We start from the raw sequence: 22,610 nt of genomic DNA on the forward strand, positions 1-22,610 counted from the left end.
ACGGTATGTGAATAACTGACTAAATTTTTAAACAGGGGATCCACCATCCGTTAAGAGCCATGCATTCCACTAAAGACCGACAACTGCATTCTCCTTACTATAGATATATTATGTGTCCATATCAAACAATCAATAGTGTGATAACCCTTCACAGATCGCTCGTAAGTACAGCTGGGTCAATTTACCATTATGCCCCAGTAGTTACATCTAACTCCTTAAGTACCATTGATCCATATAATGAACATAAGTCATAGTCCTACTATGACTAAGTCCTCTCTTCCAAAGAGGAAGTTTTGGCCACTATGTTTAAGACTCGGAATCAACCCTTGAGGGAGAAATCTATCTACTTACCCCTGCTTCGGGGAAGGAGTGAATTCCATCTTGTGTAACTGAGTTCCCAACTCTCAAATCAGATAAATCCCCAAAAAGGTAGGCTTGTTAACTTGGCAATCTGGCCACTCTCACCCATACTAATCAAAGGACCGCATTCAAAGGCAGGAGTTCCTAAAACACTCAAGATTAAGGTCATGTCACCTATGGTCGTTTAGGTGAGATATAAGTCTCAAGTATCAACTGCATTATATAAAGAGATGAATCATCTCGTGGTTTGGTCTTATACAAACGCTTTGTATGAGTGATAACAGACAGAAATGCACGTTATCATTGTGTTGAATCCTTAAACAATGTCGGATTGCGTTGATGAAATATGTTAAATTGCGTCCATTAAGAATAAATTCTATAATATTGTGGTCGCATGTGTCCAATGCATTAAAGCAGTTGATCATTATATTTTTGTGCAAATTAATGCGTTAAAGCAATATAAAGAATGCGATCATAGGAATACATTTTTTGAGCGCAACTTCACCGCAAGACTTTGCGTTGATTGTACTCGCAAACATTCACCCAAGAAGAATCACCCAACATGGTGGACGCATCCAAACGAAAGGACAATTAAGATCGATGGGACAGAAAGCTGACGGCAGTCAGATCAAAATTAAGTTGACAGCTGATAACAGTCACAAAGTACATCCAGCTTTATCGGTGACAATTGTCCGGTGCATCAGTCAGGAATTAAAGATGTCCCATCTGTACAACCAGGAGAGAGAAGCCGCCTTTCACCTTTGATGCCCTATAAATACCAAGTGCATTCTTTAGAGAAGGGGTTAAGCAGTCGATTATTTCATCATTCTACAAGTTTGCGTCTCTGTCCATAATCTTCTTTCATTTTAAGGCAGACGTGAGGAAGAAAGTGTGCCGATAGATTGTTCCAACAAGCTGGGGAAAGCACCGGAAGCTTCAAGATAGAGGAGGGCTAACGCCCATGGAAGTGGGAATATTTGTAGATCAGAATTGAGATTCAGTGTAAAAAGCCTCGGTCAGCAAGGAATTGCTACCAGACTCTCTACCTTTAATTTCCATTATCATTTTGTACTTAATTCAGTTATAAGAATGGAACGTCTTCCTCTATATCTGTTCACTCTCTGTAATTCACGCATGAGTAGCTAAACAGTTGAATGGGTTGAGAAGAATTTAGCTAGCACAACTAGAGAATCTTCATTCTTTGTGGTTATCTTGTTTATGTATGCCTCATTCGTCTATTAGAGATACTCGGGAGGGTAGTCTAAGGACAAGATCTAGACTTGGGAAGGTTAGGTCAGAATCTAGCTTTGGAAGAACCAGATTAGAACACATAAATCAGAGATAGGTGCTTAAGAATGAGCACTATTTGTTATTAATGCATCGCATGCATCTTAGCAATAAGATATGATTGTATGCGGTCACCTTGCTTTAATGCATTTTGCATCAACGCATAGGACAAGAGTAGAGACTTAGGGATAAGCTCTATGGACATTTTGCATTCAACACATGCATCCTAGAATTAGGAGCATTGCATTTACATTAGAAAATGACTTGCTATGCATGGTTGTAACATGATCGCAAAGTTTGACGCATTCCCGAGTAACACTAGCTAAATATCTTCTCAACCCGTTCATCGCATACTCATTGCATCTATCAACGAAACTCTCTTTCTCAAATCCGCTGCCTTTATTTACTCTTTTTTTTTTATCAACGCAACAATAGACCCACACTTTATTTATTTACTTGGTTACCACAAAGTGTTCATAAACATTATCAACGCAACTATTTTCACAAGTCCCTGTGTTCGACCCTAGACTTACCAGGAAACTTAGAGGAATTTACACTTAAATTCCGCTGGGGAAACTTGAGTGCACAACGCAATCCGTTAATGCAGATCATCCATATTTCAACTTCATAAAATTCAAGTATCAATAAGACACCCCCGCTCGCATGTCTCCACATGAATATTCAAGATCAAACATCTGTAGTGGTCCACAACACATGTAAACCTCTACAAAAGCGGGCCATATCTGTAGTGTCACTAGGATCAGGTATCCCTCCTTAATCCTTATACTACAGAACTTTTTAGGTTATCATTTAAGGCATGATCCACTTGTATATCTCATATACATGCTTAAGTTTTCATACACTAACCATGTAGCTTTGTTTATTGGATGTGAGTAAATGCCTAATAAAATAACTTTTATTTTATTCATAACAATGTGTATAGTGTTTACAAAGTACGAGACTTCGAGAGAATTAGGACACCAATCTCAACAGCTGCACAATCGAGTGGCTATGTCTATACGATAGGGTGCTGTTTACTAAACGATCGAGCACATCGTCTTTACGATAGACAACTTCTTATCTCCCACTTGCTCGATCATCTACATGATCATAGACCTCTAGTCTCTTCCTCAAGACAAGATCAGATAGAGCCTACAACTCCTAGATTCTCACACCAAGAATACCAAGGTAACCATTATGGTAGTGTCTTTACTTAATTCGTGAATCGTGTGGGACCCGATTGGTTTCGTGGAGGCTGTGTTCGTTGTGTTCGTGTTGTGTTCTATTCGTTGCGTTCGAGGGCTATGTTGCTATGGACGCTTTATAGACTGATCGAGGGATTCATGAAGAATGGTTTTTCAAAGGTACACATACTTTATCCCTTGATACACTTTAGAGCATGCTGTAATTTCTATTGTTGCATAACCTGTTAGTTTCCATTGTAGACTGTAATTGATTGTGTTCACTCAAACGGAATTTGGAACGATCCCTTCTGCTGCTCATGGAAATCCTCATGTTTGATTTCAACTATGAAGAAACTTTCTCTCCTGTTGCCATGATAAAATCAATTAGAATGCTTTTATCCATTGTCGCATATTATGTCTATGAAATATTGCAAATCGATGTCAAGACAACTTTCTTGAATGACCATCTTGACGAAAGTATTTTCATGTCTGTACCAGATGGGTTCATTGAACAGGGTCAAGAACAAAAGGTTTGTAAGATTAAAAGATCCATTTATGGGTTAAAACAAGCTTTTACATCCTGGAATATAATATTTGACACTGCAATCAAGTCTTATGGCTTTGAACAAAATGTTGACGAACCTTGTGTATATAAGAAAATAGTCAACAAAACTGTAGCTTTCCTGGCCCTTTATGTTGATGATATCTTGCTCTTTAAGAATGAGACATAATCTTTGAATTCTTTTCATCTTCTTAACACTTCAAGAAATTGAGGAGATGAACAAAATTCCATATGCTTCAGCAATTGGGAGTCTGATGTACGCTATGTTTAGAATCTATGTTGTGTACATGTCCTCACATATGCTTTGTCATAGGAATTGTCGGCAGATTCCAATCTAACCCTAGACACAATCATTGTACATCTTTCAAGAACATCCTCAAGTATCTTCGGAGAACGAGAGACTATATGCTTATGTATGGGCCTAAGGATTCGATCCTTATGGGCTACACTAATTTTGATTTTCAGACTGATGTAGATTCTCGGAAATCTACTTCAGGATCAATTTTCACTCTTAACGGAGGAGCTATAGTGCGGAAAAGCATAAAATAAAGTGTATAATTGATTTCACAATGGAAGCACAATATGTAGTTGTATGCGAAGCAGTTAAAGAAGCAGTGTGGCTGTGCAAGTTCCTGTCAGATTTGGAAGTAGTTCCAAATATGTATTTGCTCATTACCCTCTATTACGACAACAGTGGTGCAATTGCCAATTCCAAGGAACCAAGAAGTTACAAACGTGGAAAACATATCGAAAGAAAGTACCATCTGATTAAAGAGATAGTACACCGAGGAGACGTGATCATCACGAAGATAGCCTTAGAAGACAACCTTGTTGATCTTTTTACGAAGGCCCTCTCAGCTAAAGTGTTCGAGGGCCACCTACTCGGACTAGGAGTATGAGCATCATAATCTACGACAAATGGAAGAATGTTAAGGGTATTTGGATGCCCTAGTTTGTTGTATTTTCTCTCTATTTTTCTCAACATTGTAAACATTATATATATGTATATTTGTATCTCATTGGAGTATTAGTTTAAGTGGGAGATTGTTGGGAATGTCCTAAACTCGCATTTCGTAAATATTGTTAACATATTCTATTTATCAATAAAAGTATTATTGAGTATTTTTTTCAATAAATTGTTATTGATATTGCATTCTATTATAAAAATCCAATAAACGAATCCATGACTATTTCAAGTTCAATGACCTAAGGTAACTTGATTTTAATCCCGAGCTAACTATGAACTCCTGTTTATTCGTGATTATCCTTTAATTTGCATAGGTGAGAGTAGTCCATCAACATTGCTCAATAAGCCTCCCATTTTGGGGATAAGACCGGATAAATAGCTAGGGACATAGTTCTGCAAGATGGAACTCACTCCTACCTGACTTAAGGTTAGCAAATAGGTCGTTCTCTTAAGTACTAATTCCTAGTTTTGAACAATAGGGCCCCATCCTCTCATGTTTGAGAAAGTTATGGTTTATTAGCTGGACTATAAACTAAATTATTCAAAAGAGGATCAGTGGGAGTATAATGAGCAATATGTATTTATAGGGGCAAAACGATAATTTTGACCTAGTTGTAAAATAGGAGCAACCTGTGAAGGATTGACTTACTGATTATGGTTAAAATGAACAGAAATATATCTACAATGAGGAGAGTGCAACTATCGAGCTATAGTGGCGTGTCTTGGTAATTAATGAATATTTATTAATTTGGTCCAAAAAAGTTTAGCCAATTAATCTCAAATCGTTAGAGCTCATGATCTGTAGGTCTATAAGGTCCCTCTAGTAGTTCGTAAAATTATATCTTGGATTAGTGAATTAAGTTGATTTGAGATGTTCAAATTCAAAATTAGGGTTTTGAATTTGAAGTGTGAAAATTCAACTAGGGTTTTAATAATTGTATTTGATAGAATTAAAACGTTTTATTTTGTAGAAATTAAACAAAATTGAAGAGATTGAAATATTTAAATATTGAATTGCATGAATAGGATTCATGTATAAATTAGGTGTTTGATTAATTTAATATTTGATATTAAATTATTTATTTATTTAATTAATTAATTATTTAAATATAATTTTTTTCAATTCTAAAAATCAAATTTAAATTTGATTTTATTTTTACATTTAGTCTGAATGAAATTTAGATTAAAAATCAAAATTTAAAAAAGAATTGAAAAGCAAAAAAAATGAAAATTTCCACTATTGAGTGGAGTTTTCCAATTTTGCTTCTTCAAATGGAGTGGTTTCCTTCAAGCCAAATACCTAGCCCATTAAACTTCAACTCCTTGAGGTATCAATGAGTTGAAGATGAAGAATTTGCATGTTCTTCATGGTTAAATAAACTGAGACTTTCGTGGGCATGAGAGTGGTTTTTAGTTTTTGATAAATTCTACTATTCTCTCTAATAACCCTCCTCATCCCTTAAATTGATCTCAATTTGAGATTCCACCTCTTAATCAAAGTTAGAGGATAGTATAAAAGCTCCTCTTATCGGTCTACTGAGCATTTGGAGGTTGATTTCTGATAGAGTAAGCTAACATGCAATGGAAAAATTAGAATCAATAAGCACTCTAATTATACTTAATGTGAATTTAAAACATGCATTGAAAAAAAATTTCAAAAGAGGATTTCAATGGATACAATACCTTTGTAGAAAACTCTTCAATTCTAATCGATTACCACGAATTGAGTCTTCAATTCTTCAGTAGACCACCACAGAGTACTTCTCTACTATTCTCTAACTTGAATTGTGTGGTGGAAACACTTAATTGGAGCTGAATTTAAGTGAGATTGAAGAGGGTTTGGATGGGTTTTTGTTTCAACAGAGTTTTCAATTATCAATCAAATTGCATGGCCATAAAATTGAACTTAATACTTCAATTTATACTGAAATCTCATGTGCCAATTTAATTTAAATTGAAATTGAAGTGGCATGGAGTGGGAAAATCTAATTTTGGATTTTGGATTTTCTCACTTTCAAATAATTCTTATCAATTTAATTCATTAATTTGATTAATTTAATTTTAATTAAAATTTGACTTAAAAAAAAATCAATTTTAATTTTCAATTTTATAATTTTGAATTTCAATAAATAAAAAATTTAGTTAATCAAATTACTAATTTTGAACAATTTCAAAATTTTGAATAAATTTGGATAATTAATTAAACTAATTTAATTAATTAAATTTAATATCAAATATCAAATATTATATTATACCTCATCTAATATTTAAATCATTATTTAAATCTTTTCGAACTCTCCATTTTTGTTTAATTTCAATAAGATTAAACGTTTCAATTGTATCAAATACAATTAATAGAAACCCTAATTGAATTTGAATATTTCAAATCCAAAACCCTGATTTTGAATCTAAATATTTCAAATTCACTCAATTCACCAATCCGAGATAATTTTACGAGCTAGTAGACAGACCTTATAGACTTACAGATTATGAGCGCCAACGCTCTGAGATTAATTGGCAAAACTCTTTAAACCGAATTAATCAATATTTGTTAACTACCCAGACACATTACTATAGCTTGATAATTGCACTCCTCTCACTATAGATATATTTCTGTCCATTTTAACCATAATCGGTAAGTCAATCCTTCACAGGTCGTTCCTATTTACAACTATGTCAAAATTACTGTTTTACCACTATAAATACATCTTCTTCTTTAAGCTCCCATTGATCCTACATTGAAGAATTGATTTATAGTCCCACTCATAAATCATGACCTTTTTTTTTTTTTTTTTTTTTTTTTAATCAAGAGAGGGCAGGGCCCCTTTGTTCAAAACAAAGAATCAGTGCTTAAGAGAACAACCTATTTGCTAACCCTAAGTGGGGTAGGAGTGAATTCCATCTTGCAAGACTATGTCTCTATCTATCTATTCGGTCTTATCACCAAAATGGGAGACTTATTGAGCAGTATTGTTGGACTACTCTCACCTATGCAGACTAAAGAATAAACAGGAGTTCATAGTTAGCTCAGATTAAGATCAAGTTACCCTAAATCATTAAAATTTTTTAAATAATCATTTTTAACATTAAACGGTCGTTATAAAGAAAAGTGACTATTTCAAGGTCCGGTCTTATGCAAACTCATTGCATAAGATGCCCCCACTCACATGTCTCCACATGAATGATTTTGGGATCACATCGTTCGTCTCAATATACAAAATGGGCCGCATCCAATAGTATCACCAGGATGAAGTACCCATTCTCATCCATATACTTATAGACCATTTTGGCTGTATACAAAATTTTGATCTACTTTTATGTTGCCACATAAAGTTAAAGTACACATATTGTAGCCATGGATTTATTTATTGAATTTTTATAACAGAATTCAATATCAATAGCAATTTATTGAATTAAAATACTCAATAATACTTTTATTGATAAATATAATATGTTAACAATATTTACGAATTATAAGTTTAGGACATTTCCAACAATCTCCCACTTGGACTAATACTCCAGTGAGATACAAATATACAAATATATAATGTTTACAATGTTGAGAAAAATAGAGAGAAAATACAAGAAATTAGGGCATCCAAAAACCCTTGAACACTTTAACTAAGATTTTGGATTTTGGATTTTGGATTTTGGATACAGATTTTGGATTTTCTCACTTTTAAATAATTCCCTAGATTATGATGCTTATAGTCCTAGTCCGACCAGGTGGCCCTTGAACACTTTAACTGAGAGAGCCTTCGTAAAAGGTTCATCAAGGCCGTCTTCTGAGGCTATCTTCATGATGATCACGTCTCCTCGGTGTACTATCCCTTTAATGAGATGGTACTTTCTTTCGATATGTTTTCCACGTTTGTGACTTCTTAGTTCCTTGGAATAGGCAACTGCACCACTATTGTTGCAATAAAAGGTAATGGACAGATGCATATTTGGAACTACTTCCAAATCTATAAGGAACTTGTGCAGCTACACTGCTTTTTTAGCTGCTTTGCATGCAACTGCATATTCTGCTTCCATTGTGGAGTCAGCTATACAACTCTATTTGATGCTTCTCCACACTACAACTCCTCCGTTAAGAGTGAAAACTTATCTTGAAGTAGATTTCCGAGAATCTATATCAGTTTGAAAATCAGAACTAGGGTATCCCATAAGGATCAAATCCTTAGGCCCATACACAAGCATATAGTCCCTCATTCTCCGAAGATACTTGAGGATGTTCTTGACAACACTATAAAGACTGTGTCCAGGGTTAGCTTGGAATCTTCTGATAGTTCCTACTGCAAATAATATGTTAAGACGAGTACACAACATAGCATACATCAGACTCCTAACTACTAAAGCATATGGAACTCTTTTCATTTCCTCAACTTCTTGAGGTGTCTTAGGACATTGTTCCTTTGAAAAATGAATTCCATGTCTAAAAGGTAACATATCCTTTTTGGAATTTTTGGTATTATACCTCGACAACATCTTGTCAATATAAGATGCTTCAGATAGTGCTAGAGATTTGTTCTTGTGATTTCGAAAAATGTGGATCCCACTTGAGCATCTCCCAATCTGTCATTTGGAATTGTGATGCTAACCATCCCTTTACGTCAGTAAGAAAATTTCTCATTCCCAATGAGCAAGATGTCATCAACATAAAGGACCAGGGAAGCTACAGTTTTGTTGACTATTTTCTTCTATACATGAGGTTTTCCTGTTGGCTTTTATTTTCTAAAACTCGTAGTTTATAAAATGATAAACATTTTCTCTAATCAATAAACTTATTATTGATTTCATAAATTGTATGAAAGTCTAAATCCAATAAACTAATACCCATGACTATTACATGAGTACTTGGACTTTATGTGGAGACATAAGAGTAGATCAGGTTCGAGTAAATAGTCAAAATGATCTATGGTACATGAATACGGTTGGGTACCTTATTCTGGTAACACCATTGGATGCGACCTACTCTATAGTTGTTACAAAGAGTTGTAAAGTGCTACATACAATGTAATCCTAATGAAGGATCTCTTACCAAAGAGTTCCATGAGCGTGTTCGGATCGCTCCGATCTTATAGTGATCGAATACAACATTATACATTCATACAAACAGTTATTCAAACAAACACTAATTATCGACATGCTATGAACAACAAAATAACAAGAGAATGAGTGCCATACCAGTTGAAGACAATCTTCAAACTTCAGATCTCAAAGTAGCAGAACCCTCCACGCGATCAACCAACACCCAACAGTAGCATCAACTATACCACCACGAAGAACCGCATGAATATGAACGTCGTGGGGATGACCCCACCAGTAAAGAGCCACGGATATTCTCGGAGTGAGAACCCAAAGCATGGGCTTTGGTGAATTTGGTAGAGGAAGGAGGAATACCAGATTGTGTAGGTGATAAACAAGTGGGAGGGAAAAAAATGCTATCGCATAGCACAATGCTTATCATTTAGGAGAAACTACACGATCATGTAGATTTTAGGATAAGGTATACGATCGTTTAGCAAAATCGACACACTATACGATCGTTTAGAGAAGCTATGTGATCGTGTAGGAACTAGTGTGCGATCGTTTAGGCCTAAGGAAACTATCGTATAGGCTCTCGATTCTTTAAGCGATTGTTCACTTATCACCAACAGGCTCTCTCTATTTCTTTTGGACGACGATTGAACTATCTTTTCTAAATGAAATAATTTCATTTTTTATTTCATCAGTTACAATAACCGACTCATTCCCACTAACCCACGCCCAATTATATCATATGATGAACCAATTAATTAATAATAAATATAATCATATTATATTTTTTATCCTATAGATTGATATCACATATCTACTATAGTATTTTCTCCTCTTCTTGATATAAATCATATTTATATCTATTTTCCTCCAAAATAATATATCTCATATATTTAGCCAATTATATCATGTATAATTAACCAGTCCAATTATATCAGATATAATCGAACTTCCTCTGGTTAATTTGAACATTTCAAATTAACCCAAAACCTGGTTCTCAACTTTATCCAAGCTACCTAAGGGACCTAATGGACCTGTGGCTCGAAGCTCCAACGGTCCGTGAATAGTTGACTAAACTCTTTAGCCACGAGATCCACCATCTGTTAACTGTCAGGCATTCCACTAAAGACCAATAGCTGAACTCTTCTTACCACATATATATTTCTGTGTCCATCGGATATAACTGATAACGGGCATAAATACACATTATCATAGTGCTAAGTTCTTAAAGAATGTTGGATTGTGTTGATGAAATATGTTAATTTGCATCCATTAATCATCAATTTCACAATATTGCAGTCGCATGCGTTCATCACATTAGAACAATTGATTTTTATATTTTTGTGCAGAATATGCGTTGACGCAATGAAAGAATTGCGATCATAGGAAACCATCGATCGAGTGTAACTTCAGTGTAAGGCTTTGCGATGATTGTGCTCGCAAACATTCGTCCGAGAAAGATCTCTGCAACCTGGTCAGCGCGACTTGGTGGGCGCATCTGGGTGAAAGGCTAATTAATCGCGATGGGACAAAAAGCTGATGACAGTCGAATCCGAATTAAGTTGACAATCGATAACGATCACAAAGTACATTCAGCTTTTCGTTGACAAATATTCGGCACATCAGTCAGGAATTAAAGTCGTCCCATCTGTACAATCATGAGAGAGAAGCTGCTGTTCACCTTGGATGTCTATAAATACCAGAGGCAGCCTTCAGAGAAGGGGTTCACCAATTCATTTTCTTTGTTCCACAAGTTCGCTCGCCCTTGTTCATAGTTTTCTTTCGTTCTAAGGCGGACGCGAGAGAGAAGGTTGTGCCGATAAATCATTCCGGTAAGTTTGGGAGAGCGCTAAAAGCTTCAAGGATAGAGAGAGGGCCAACGCCTGCGGAAGCAGGAACATCTTTAGAACTGATAAGAGATTACAGTGTAAAAGCCTTGGTCAACAAGGAATTGCTACCAGGCTCTCTACCTTTAACTTCCATTGTCATTTTGTACTCCAATCATTTACCGAAATGGAATCTATTTCTCTATATCTGTTTACTCTTTGTTATTTACGCATGAGTAGCTAAATTAGTTGAATGGGTTGAGAAGCATTTAGCTAGCACAACTAGGGGATCTTCATGCTATGCGATTATCTTGTATTATGTATGCTTCATTCGTCCAATAGAGATGCTTAAGAGGGTAGTCTAAGGACAGGATCTAGACTTGGGAAGGTCAGGTTAGAATCTAGGCTCGGGAGAATCATATTAGAATGCATAATCAAGAGATAGAAGCTTAGGAATGAGCACTATTTTTTATCAATGCATCGCATCCATCCTAGAGATAAGATATGATTGTATGCGGTCATCTTGCGTTTATGCATTTTGCATCATCGTATAGGACAAAAGTAGAGACTTAGGGATAAGCTCTATGGACACTTTTGCATTCAACACATACATCCTAGACTTAGGAGCATCGCATTTGCATTGAGAAATGACTTGTTGTGCATGGTTGTAACATGATCGCATAGTCGGACGCATTCTCAAGTAACGCTAGATAAAGATCTTCTCAACCCGTTCATCGTATACTCATTGCATCTATCACACAACTGCCTTTTCTAAAATTCTTCGCATTTGTTTATTTTCTCATTAATGCAATGAACAACAAACCAACAATTTATTTACTTGGTTACCGCAAGGTTTTCATAAAAATTTCCAACGCAATCTATTTTCACAAGTCCCTATGTTCGACCCTGGACTTACCAGGAAACTCAGAGGAATTTACACTTGGATTTCGTTGGGGAAACTTGAGTGCACAATGAAATTTCATCAACGCATACCATCCATATTTCCACTTCATAAAACCAAGCATCAAGTTTTTGGCACCATTTCCGGGGACTTCGGCAAAATAGGGTGTTAACGATAATTTTTTTATTTCTTTACAGACTCTCAATCTCTGGCGAATTATGACGCAGAGATTGAGAGGACATTTAGAAGGAGATTGAGAGACTGCCAACAACAACCACAATCAGATAAAGAAGAGATGGCGGAGCAGCTTGGAAATGGAGCACCAAATGATAACAATGTCATGGCGAATCCAATTCTGTTGGCAAATGATCGCAATAGACCCATTAGGGACTATGCATAGCCAAACCTCTATGATTTCTCTCAAGGAATCATGAGGCTTGCCCTCGACGGAAGCCGATTCGAAATGAAGCTGGTGATGCTGCAGATGATCCATACTGTAGGTCAATTTAGAGGAAGGCGTGGCGAGGACCTGCATGCCCACCTCCAAAGCTTTATTGAAATTTGCAAAACTTTTGTGTTCCCGAACATCTCTGCCGAAGAGGTTCAACTAACGTTGTTCCCATTTTCTCTCTGTGATCAGGCTTACAAATGGGCATATTCTCTCGAGCCGGGAGAGATCACTTCTTGGGAACAAGTAGTGGAAAAGTTTATGAAGAAGTATTTTCCACCTATCGAGAATGCCAGATGAAGGAAACTTATCACAAATTTTGAACAAGACATGGACGAATCGCTCAGCGATGCCTGGGCGAGATCTAAGAGGTTGGTTTGGGACTGTCCGCATAATGGGTTGCCAGACTGCCTTCAAATGGGGATTTTCTATCATGGTTTGAATCCCGCATCTCAGATCGCTGCCAATGCGGCAGCCGCTGGTGGTCTGCTTGATAAAATATATGACGAGACGAAGAATATCTTGGATTGCATCTCTAAGAACAATGAAAATTGGAGAGAGAGTGACCAGAGATTGAGACTCAAAGACAATGATGCAAATAATGGTGCTATTGCTTCACTACAAAACCAGATGGCCGCATTGATGAATTTAAAACAAGGAATTTCGATCAGCAGCCCCACACTGTAAATCGGGCAATTCAACGCAATCAGTTAAAACACCACAAGGTGTGCGACTTGCGGTGATGGGCATGCGATGGAAGATTGCCCACAAAATCCACAATCTGTATACTTTGTAAAAAATAATCCCTTTTGGAACACCTATAACCCCGGGTGGAGGAACCACCCCAATTTTTCTTGGAAGAATCAACAACAAAATTTCCAACCTTTGGCGTAGAAGGAATGGCCACCAGGATACTTCCCATGCAACAACGGTCAAACGAGCAACCAAGCAAGTAGCTCACAACCACCACAATCCTCTTCTTTGGAGAGCCTATTGAAGAAATACATAGAGAAAAACGAGACCGTGCTTCAAAGTCAGGCTACATCCATCTGCAATCTCGAATTACAGATGGGCCAGATTGCGAATGAGCTGACGAGTATACTATAGGGGGTCTGCCAAGTTCAACAGAATTTCCATGCAACCCGGGGGGATTAGGTAAAGAGCAATGTCAGGTTGTGACACTGTGGAGTAGGAAGACAGTGGAGGGAGAAAGGAAGGAGCGTAGTAGAACAACTTCCATTGCAGCTGGATCTGAGATTGCGGTGATGCAAGAAGAAGAAAAACAAAAAGAAGCAGTAGAACCAGAGGTTACCTCGTTTCCCGTAGAGACTAAGGAAGAAAAAGAACGAAGAGGTACAATACCAACGCTTCTTATCTATGTTAAAACAATTACATGTTAACATTCCATTCAGTGAAGCGATTGAGGAAATGCATGCCTATGCCAAGTTTTTGAAGGATATGGTAACTAAGAAGAGAGGAGCTGGAAAATTTGCCATGGTGGCGTTAACGCAAAGTTCCAAATCAATAATTCCACCGAAGATGAGTGATCCTGGGAGCTTTACTATTCCTTGCTCCATAGGAGGACTGTACATTAGGCAAGCCCCGTGTGACCTAGGAGCCAGCATAAATTTGATGCCTCTGTCAATCTTTAGACAGCTAAATGTGGGGCAACTTGTGCCCACAACAGTGACTCTTCAACTAGCTGACAGATCTCTGGTGAATCCAGAGGGAAAGATGAAGGATGTGCTGATAACAATTGACAAATTTATTCTGCCAGCTGACTTCATCATTTTAGACTATGAGGCTGACAATGAAGTGCCCATCATTCTAGGGTGACCTTTTCTATCAACGGGTCGTGCTCAAATTGATGTGCATAAAGGAAAAATCACTTTTAGTATCAACGGACAGAAGCTCAAGTTTAACATAAGTGCCATGAAGTTTCTGGATGAAGAATACCTACATGACTCTGATGATGACCAGAATTTGATTGAAGAAGAAAAGTTTGATGAAGAGAATGAAAAAGGGGATGCCAGCGCATCCGTTGCTGCCTACAATGCGATCATAACAAAAACAAACAAGGAAGAAGAAATGATTGCAAAGCAAGAAGAAGAGCCAACAGAAAAAGAAGAAAGAAAAACAACGCAACCTTCCCTAGTGAAGCCACCAGCACTTGAATTGAAGACCCTACCAACTCATCTAAAGTACGCATTTTTGGGGTAGAATGAGAAGCTGCTAGTTATCATTTCCTCTGTGCTCAACGAAGATCAAGAGAATGCGTTGATGTGCATTCTCAGGAAGCATGTGCGGGCAATTGGCTAGACGCTCGCCGACATTAGAGGAATTAGTTCTGTGTACTGCATACACCGCATTCGTCTTGAAGATGACCACAAAACAACAATTGAACATCAACGCAGTCTCAACCCTGCGATGAAGGTGGTCATGAAGAAGGAGATTATCAAATGGCTAGATGCGGGCATTATCTATCTTATAGCAGATAGCACGTGGGTTAGCCCCGTGCAGTGTGTGCCGAAGAAGGGCGGCATGACGGTAGTCCCGAATGAACATAATGAATTAATACCGCAAAGGGCCATCATTGGATGGTGCATATGCATGGACTACCGCAAGCTGAATGCGGCCATAAAGAAAGATCATTTCTCACTAGATGATACTGGATATAGGCTTCATGATACGAGATGCTGGGGTCCAGGCTGGCTGTGAAGGTTATTATGGATGACTTCTCCATTTATGGGAACACTTATGAAGTCTGTTTAGCCAATTTAGAGAAGATACTAAAAAGATGCGAAGAGACAAATTTGCTGCTTAATTGGAAAAAATGCCATTTCATGGTGAAGGAGGGTATAGTGTTGGGACATAATGTCTCCCGGGATGGGTTGGAGGTGGACAAAGCAAAAATCGAAGCAATTGAAAAACTTCCACAGCCAACTAGCGTGAAGGCTGTACGAAGCTTCTTGGGGCACGATGGATTCTACAAATGATTTGTCAAAGACTTTTCTAAAATAGCACGACCATTGAGTGCGTTATTAGAGGTTGATAGAAAATTTGAGTTTGAAAACAATTGCTTCAACGCATTTAGAGTTTTGAAAGATACGCTGATTACCGCACCTGTATTGATTACGCCGGATTGGACACTTCCTTTTGAAATCATATGCGATGCAAGCAGGTATGCGATGGGAGCAGCTTTAGCGCAAAAGAGAAAGACAATCTTGCATCCCATCGCATATGCGAGTAAAACATTAAACCCTGCTTAGACAAATTATACCACCACAGAGAAAGAACTCCTGGCTGTAATTTTTGCGTTGGAAAAATTTCGGGCATATCTATTGGGAACAAAGGTGATCATCCACACTCATCATTCGACGATCAAATACTTAATGACAAAAAAGGATGCAAAGACGAGGTTGATCAGATGGGTTCTCCTCCTTCAAGAATTTGATATAGAAATAATTGACTGGAAGGGGACAGAGAATCAAGTTGCGGATCACTTGTCTAGACTGGAAAATCCTGATGTTGACCGCAATGAGTCTGAGGTGAGTGTCGTATTCCCGGATGAGCAGCTGTTCCATATAGAAGAATTGCCCTGGTATGCAGACATAGTCAATTATTTGATTTGCGAGCAATTTCCTGAAGATTACACTTACCACCAACAGAAGAAGCTAAAAAATGAATGCAAACAATATTATTGGGATGAGCCGAATCTGTATAAAAGAGGTGCAGACCAAAATTTTTGATTATGTGTACCAAATGCTGCTCAACAACGCATACTATTGCGATGCCACGACTCACCATATGGTGGGCACTTTGAACGGCAGCACACCGCAGCCAAAGTCTTACAGGGTGGATTATTTTGGCCTACATTGTTCAATGATGCGGCTGACTATGCAATGAAATATGATCGGTGCCAGCACGCATGTAACATTTCATGGAAACATGCAATGCCAATGAACACTATCTTGGAGCTTGAATTGTTCGACGTATGGGGGATTGATTTCATGGGACCATTCTCCCCTTTGAATGGTAAACATTATATTTTGATAGTCGTCGATTATGTCTCTAAGTGGGTAAAGGCAATAGCATGCGCCGCAAGTGATGTGGCGGTACTCTCCCAGTTCCTTAAGAAACATATTTTTACTTGTTTTGGCACTCCCTGTGCCATCATAAGTGATGAAGGATCCCAATTTGTCAAACGCAATATCAAGGAGCTATTGCGCAAATAAAATCTCCACAAAGTGGCCACCACATATCAACCACAGATGAATATTCAGGCAGAAGTGTCCAATCGAGAAATTAAGCTGATAAGTGAGAAATATTTACCATCCGAAAAGAGGAAAAAACGGAGTCTTTGTCTAACCTTGAGAAAGGGCAGATTCTTTCTACGTCCTTAACTCGCCTTTTTCTCGGCTAAAGCTAGCTCTCCAGGGTCGAACACAGGGACTTATGAAAATAGTTTCATTGGTGATTTTTATGAAGACTTGCGGTAACTAGTTAATTAAATAAATCATTGGGTTTGTTGTTTTTGTTGATGAAAATAACTAATGAATGCGGCAGAGTTTGAAAAGAGTTGGTAAATGGGAAATACGATGAATATGTGGTGAACGGGTTGAGAAAATTTTTGGCTAACACTCCCTAGAATGCATTCATGCTTTGCGATCATGCAACATGCATACAATAGTAAACCACCTCTCGGCGTGAATGCTACGACTTCTAAGGCTAGAATGCATGCGATAAATATGCGATAAGTCTACAGGGTTTACACATAAACCTCTATCTCTATTTATGCGATGACAACATGACATCCACAAAAATATGCGACCACATAATATCATTACCATTCCTAGGATGCATACGATGTAAGTTGACAAGCAGAGCTTATCTCTAAGTCCCTATCTCTTGTTTATGCAAGCCTAATCTTGCTCTTTCGAGTCCAGATTCTAACCTAGCTCTCTCAAGACATTAGGTTCTTTCTTTAGATTCTCTCTCGAGTAACTCTAAAGGGTATTTTGCACAGCATAAAACAAGACAATCACAAGCAATGAACTTCCTAGGTCATGTTAGCTTAGTTCTTCTCAACCCATTCAACTACTTTAGCTACTCATGCATATTAAGAGAGTGAGCAGATGTAGAAATAGAACTTCCATTGAATAGATATGAAGATGAAGTACAAAATAACAATGCAAGTATAGTAAAGAGCCTGGTAGCAATTTCTTGCTGCCGGGCATTTACACTGTTTCTACTCGTGCTCTAAAGATATTCTCGCTCTCGCAAGAGTTGGCCTACTCTCTGCTCTTACGCCCTAAGGTTCTCTCCCAAGTTGCCCTGGGTGATCTTCGGCACCACCACTCTTCTCTTGCTCTGCCTTAAAAATGGAAGAAAATTATGAACAGAATGTACGGTGAACTGGTTATATATATCGTGAACCCCTTTTCTGAAGAATGACTTGCTATTTATAGGGCATTAATAGTGAAAAACGGCTTCTCTCTCCTTGTTGTACAGATGAGACAGCTTTAATTTCTGATTGACGTGACCGTTATCAGTTGTCATCTTAATTTGCATTTGACTATCATCAGCTTTCTGTCCCATTGCTCTTAATTGGCCTTTCACTCAGATGTGCCCACCATGTTGCACTGACCAAGTTGCAGCGATCCTTCTTGGGCGAATGTTTGCGAGCACGATCAACGCAAAGTCTTGTTGTGAAATTTTCGCTCAACCAATGAATTCTTATGATCACAATATTTGCATTGCGCTAACGCATATTCTGCACAAAAATATAAAAATCAATAGTTATAATGCGCTGAACGCATGCGACCGCAATATTACGAAATTGATGCTTAATGGACGCAAATTGATATATTTTATCAATGCAATCCAACATTGTTTAAGAACCTAGCAGTATGATAACGTGCATTTCTGCCCGTTATCACACCCCCAAATTTAAACAATGCTCGTCCTTAAGCATAAGCTAAAGATTCCTTTAGCAAGTCCATCGCATGGTTCTTTTCCTAGATTTCTCAAGGATACTTCATTCACGTCCTATATACCAGACTTTTCTTAAATCTTATTCAAGTTTCTTCTTAAAATATTTCTAAGACCTAGGGACTACAAGCTTAACTTTCAAAAGGACTTTACTAAATTCTGGAACATCGCATGATTTATTTCAAAAAGAAAATTTTCTATCGAGGTGACAAATGGTTTTATCCTTGAACAAAAATTTTCTTTATTGATATTTTTTTTTTCTGACCTTGCGTTGATTCGAGTGCCTTGTCTTCGTTTTGGGTTGCCCCCACGTGTGTCATGCGAACATCCAAGTACGAGCAATGCACTCTTTTTCAGACTAAATTCATACCTATGTGACAGTGGAGTTGCGGTCATTTATTTATGCATTGATCATGGTAACTTACTTTCGTTTTGGCTTGCCCCCACGTGTGTTATGCAGACATCCAACTATGGGTAAGTGCCTTTCACAACTTAACTCTTATCGACATGGGTTTCTCATTGCGTTGACAGTGGAGTTGTTATTCTCAATTTTTTTTCCTTTTGAAAGAAAATAGTAAGGTCGAAAATAAACACCTCACCCCCAAATTTAAAATGCGGCAATGTCCTCATTGCTGAAAGATTAAAATAAGTTATGCGTTATTCTAGAATGCATTGTAAAGAGAGTTTGAAAGAAAGCTAACAAACCCCTAACTTCTAGAAATAGTTCATGAGGTGACTATCTTAAGATTAAGTTGACGCTAATATATACGAAAGAAATAGAAGCATATTTTTCATCATTGAAATCATACATGGTAAAGAAACAGAATGCGGTAACTCACTAAATTTATCTATGTCAAATAATTGTGGTGATTAAAGAGGATGCGATGATAAAACTTTGAAGACTAAAATGCAATGTGATAGCGCAAAATCGGAAATAAAGATAAGGAAGAGTACACCCCCAAATTTTTTGCACTATCGCCCGCATTGTATTGATGTATCCATCTTCACAGCGATCTATATTTTGTGGATTGCGGTGATGGAGTTGGATCCTTTGCTTCTTCATGTAATATCTCCGCAATCCTGTGCCTTAATCGTTTTAAATAGACAAAGAGAGGGTCAAATGATTTTAACAAAATAAAAGTCATTATCGCCTTTTTTGTAATAAAGATAGTGATAGTAAAATAAGGATAGATCAGAATTTGAAAAGATAGTAAAAATTTCGAGTAGTGGAGAAGAGAGTTGAAGAATTGAGGTTTCCCAAAACATGCGTCCCTAATATGTTGCGATCATTTGATAACGCAGGGACCACTTATTTCTGGTTGGTTTGCTCACATCCATGGTGGCCTTTCTCTCTTTTCTTTGTCTTCTAGGGTCTTTATTGCCTTAATCCAGAGCTTTTCCCAATGAATAGTCATTACAATTTCCCCCTTGCGCACATCAATTTGAGCGCGACCGGTTGAAAGGAATGGTCGTCTCAATATGATGGGCGCGTCTTCGTCCGCTTTATAATCCAAAATGAGGAAGTCTGCCAATAGGATTAATTCATCGATTGAGATTGCGACATTTTCAACTCTCCTTCAGGATGTATTCGAGATCTGTTCGCGAGCAGGGGAGTTTCCTTTGTGGGCATAAGTGTGCCAACATTCAATTGTTTGAAGATTGACAACAGAATTATGTTTATACTTGCCCGAAGGTCACATAGTGCCTGGCCACTAAAGGTTCCTCCGATAGAGCATGAAATCGTGAAGATTCCTAGGTTGCCCATTTTACGTGGGATCATAGCATTTTACGCTGCAGCCACTATTGCGATGTTTTCTTCCTCAATTTGTTCCTCTTTCAATCTTTGCAGAGTTACTGGTGGTTGGACTTTTTTTTGTCTCAAGATGCAGAGCTTAAGGGTGGACACAGCTTCAGGGTCTATTTTCTTGGGCTTCTCTAAACTATAGGTCAGCGGGTCTTCAGTTATCACCGCATTCAAGTTGGTCGCAATGCGTTTCTCCCCTACTTCCACAGTCATGTCGTCACTTAGCAAGGAGACTGCTAAGTATTGTTCCTTCCTATTACCCCCAGCATTGCGAAGGAGCTCAGTTAAGCTTGGCAAAGCTTCTTGCGATCTATTTTTCAGCTCACTCGCAATCTGGCCCATCTATAATTCAAGATTGCAGATGAACGTGGTCTGACTTTGAAGTATCATCTCATTTTTCTCTATATATTGCTTCAATAGGCTCTCCAAAGAAGAGGATTGCGATGGTTGTTTTGAGCTACTTGCTTGACTGCTCAGTTTACCATTGTTATGTTGAAAGAATCCTGGTGGCCCTTTTGTTTTGCGCCATAGGTTGAAAATTTTGTTGTTGATTCTTCCAAGCAAAATTGGGGTCTCCACCCGAGGTTGTATGTATTGAAAAGGGATTACCTCTCATGAAGCATACCGACTGCGGGTTTGTTGGGCATTCCTCCATCAGGTGAGCATCACTGCAAAGGACACAACTTGCGTTCGTCTGAGTAATTGCGCTGACCTGCCTTTCTTTGCTCCCGTATTATTAATTACGATGCTTGTATTAAACTCATCATCGCAGTCATTTGATTTTACAGGGGTGCGATGGCCCTACTATTTGTGTCGTTTTATTTGACTCTTAATCTCTTATCGCTTTCCCTCCAATCCTCATGATTTTTGGAAATGCGATCAAGTATACTCTTAGCCTTCTCATATGTTTTGTCGAGCAGACCACCAGCGGCTGCCGCATTGGCAGCGATCTGCAAAGAGGGGTTCAATCCTTGGTAGAAAATTTCCATTTGCAGGTAATCTGGTAAGCCATTGTGTGGACAGTCTCTTATCAGCCGCTTGAACCTCGCCCAGGCATCGCTGAGCGATTCATCATCTTCTTGTTCAAAATTTGTTATTAATTTTCTTCTCCTAGCGTTCTCAGTTGGTGGAAAATACTTCTTCATAAACTTTTCACCACCTGTTCCCACGAAGTTATCTCTCCCAGTTTGAGAGAATATGCCCAATTCCTTGCCTGATCACACAAAGAAAAGGGAAACAGAGTTAGTCGAAATTCCTCGGTTGAGATAGTTAGGAACATAAAAGTGTTGCAGATTTCTATGAAGTTCCGGAGGTGGGCGTGCGGGCCTTCGCCATGCCTTCCTCCAAACTGCCTAGCAGCCTAGATCATCTGCAACATTATCGGCTTCATTTCAAACCTCGATCCATCTAACACCGGCCTCATGATTCCTGGAGAGAAATCGTAGAGGTTAGGTGACGCATAGACCCTGATGGGTCTATTACGGTCATTCGCCAGAAGGATGGGGTTGGCAATTATATAATTCGCGTTAGCGGCCCTTTCTGCCAATTGTTCCACCATTCTTAGTGTTTCTTCTTGTAGTTGTTGGCGGTCTCTTAATCTTCTTCTAAAAGTCCTCTCAATCTCCAGGTCGTAATTCGCCAGAGATTGAGAGTCCTGCAAAGAAATCAAAAAAAAAAAAATTATCGTTAATAAACTATTTTGCCGAAGTCCCCGGCAACGGTGACAAAAACTTGACGCGTTGTTTTATTGAATGGAAATATGGATGATATGCATGATGGAATTGCATTGTGCACTCAAGTTTCCCCAGCGGAATTCAAGTGTAAATTCCTCTGAGTTTTCTAGTAAGTCCAGGGTCGAACCCAGGGACTTGTGAAAATAGTTGCGTTGATGATTTTTATGAAGACTTGCGGTAACCAGTTAAATAAATAAATCGTTGGGTTTGTTGTTTGTATTGATGAAAATAAATAACAAATGCGACAGAGTTTGAAAAGAGTTGGTAAACGGGAAATACGATGAATATGGAGTGAACATGTTGAGAAAAGTTTCGACTAACACTCCCTAGAATGCGTTCATGCTTTGCAATCATGCAACATGCATACAATAGTAAACCACCTCTCGGCGTGAATTCTATGGCTTCTAAGGCTAGAATGCATGCGATAAATATGCGATAAGTCTATAGGGTTTACACATAAACCTCTATCTCTATTTATGCGATGACAACATGACAATGACACAAATA

At 38.0% G+C, this 22,610-nt stretch overlaps 1 non-coding gene across 1 annotated transcript; it reads left to right on the forward strand.

Annotated features, from left to right (window-relative positions):
* Positions 1–21,375: 21,375 nt before the first annotated feature.
* LOC120074870 (small nucleolar RNA R71) lies at positions 21,376–21,482 on the forward strand. The gene has a single exon (XR_005481148.2). It is a non-coding gene; the product is annotated as a small nucleolar RNA R71 (small nucleolar RNA).
* The last annotated feature ends 1,128 nt before the right edge of the window (positions 21,483–22,610 follow it).

Source organism: Benincasa hispida, chromosome 3, assembly GCF_027475165.1.
Source record: "Benincasa hispida cultivar pf3 chromosome 3, pf3_genome.v1.1, whole genome shotgun sequence".
Classification (NCBI taxonomy): domain Eukaryota; kingdom Viridiplantae; phylum Streptophyta; class Magnoliopsida; order Cucurbitales; family Cucurbitaceae; genus Benincasa; species Benincasa hispida.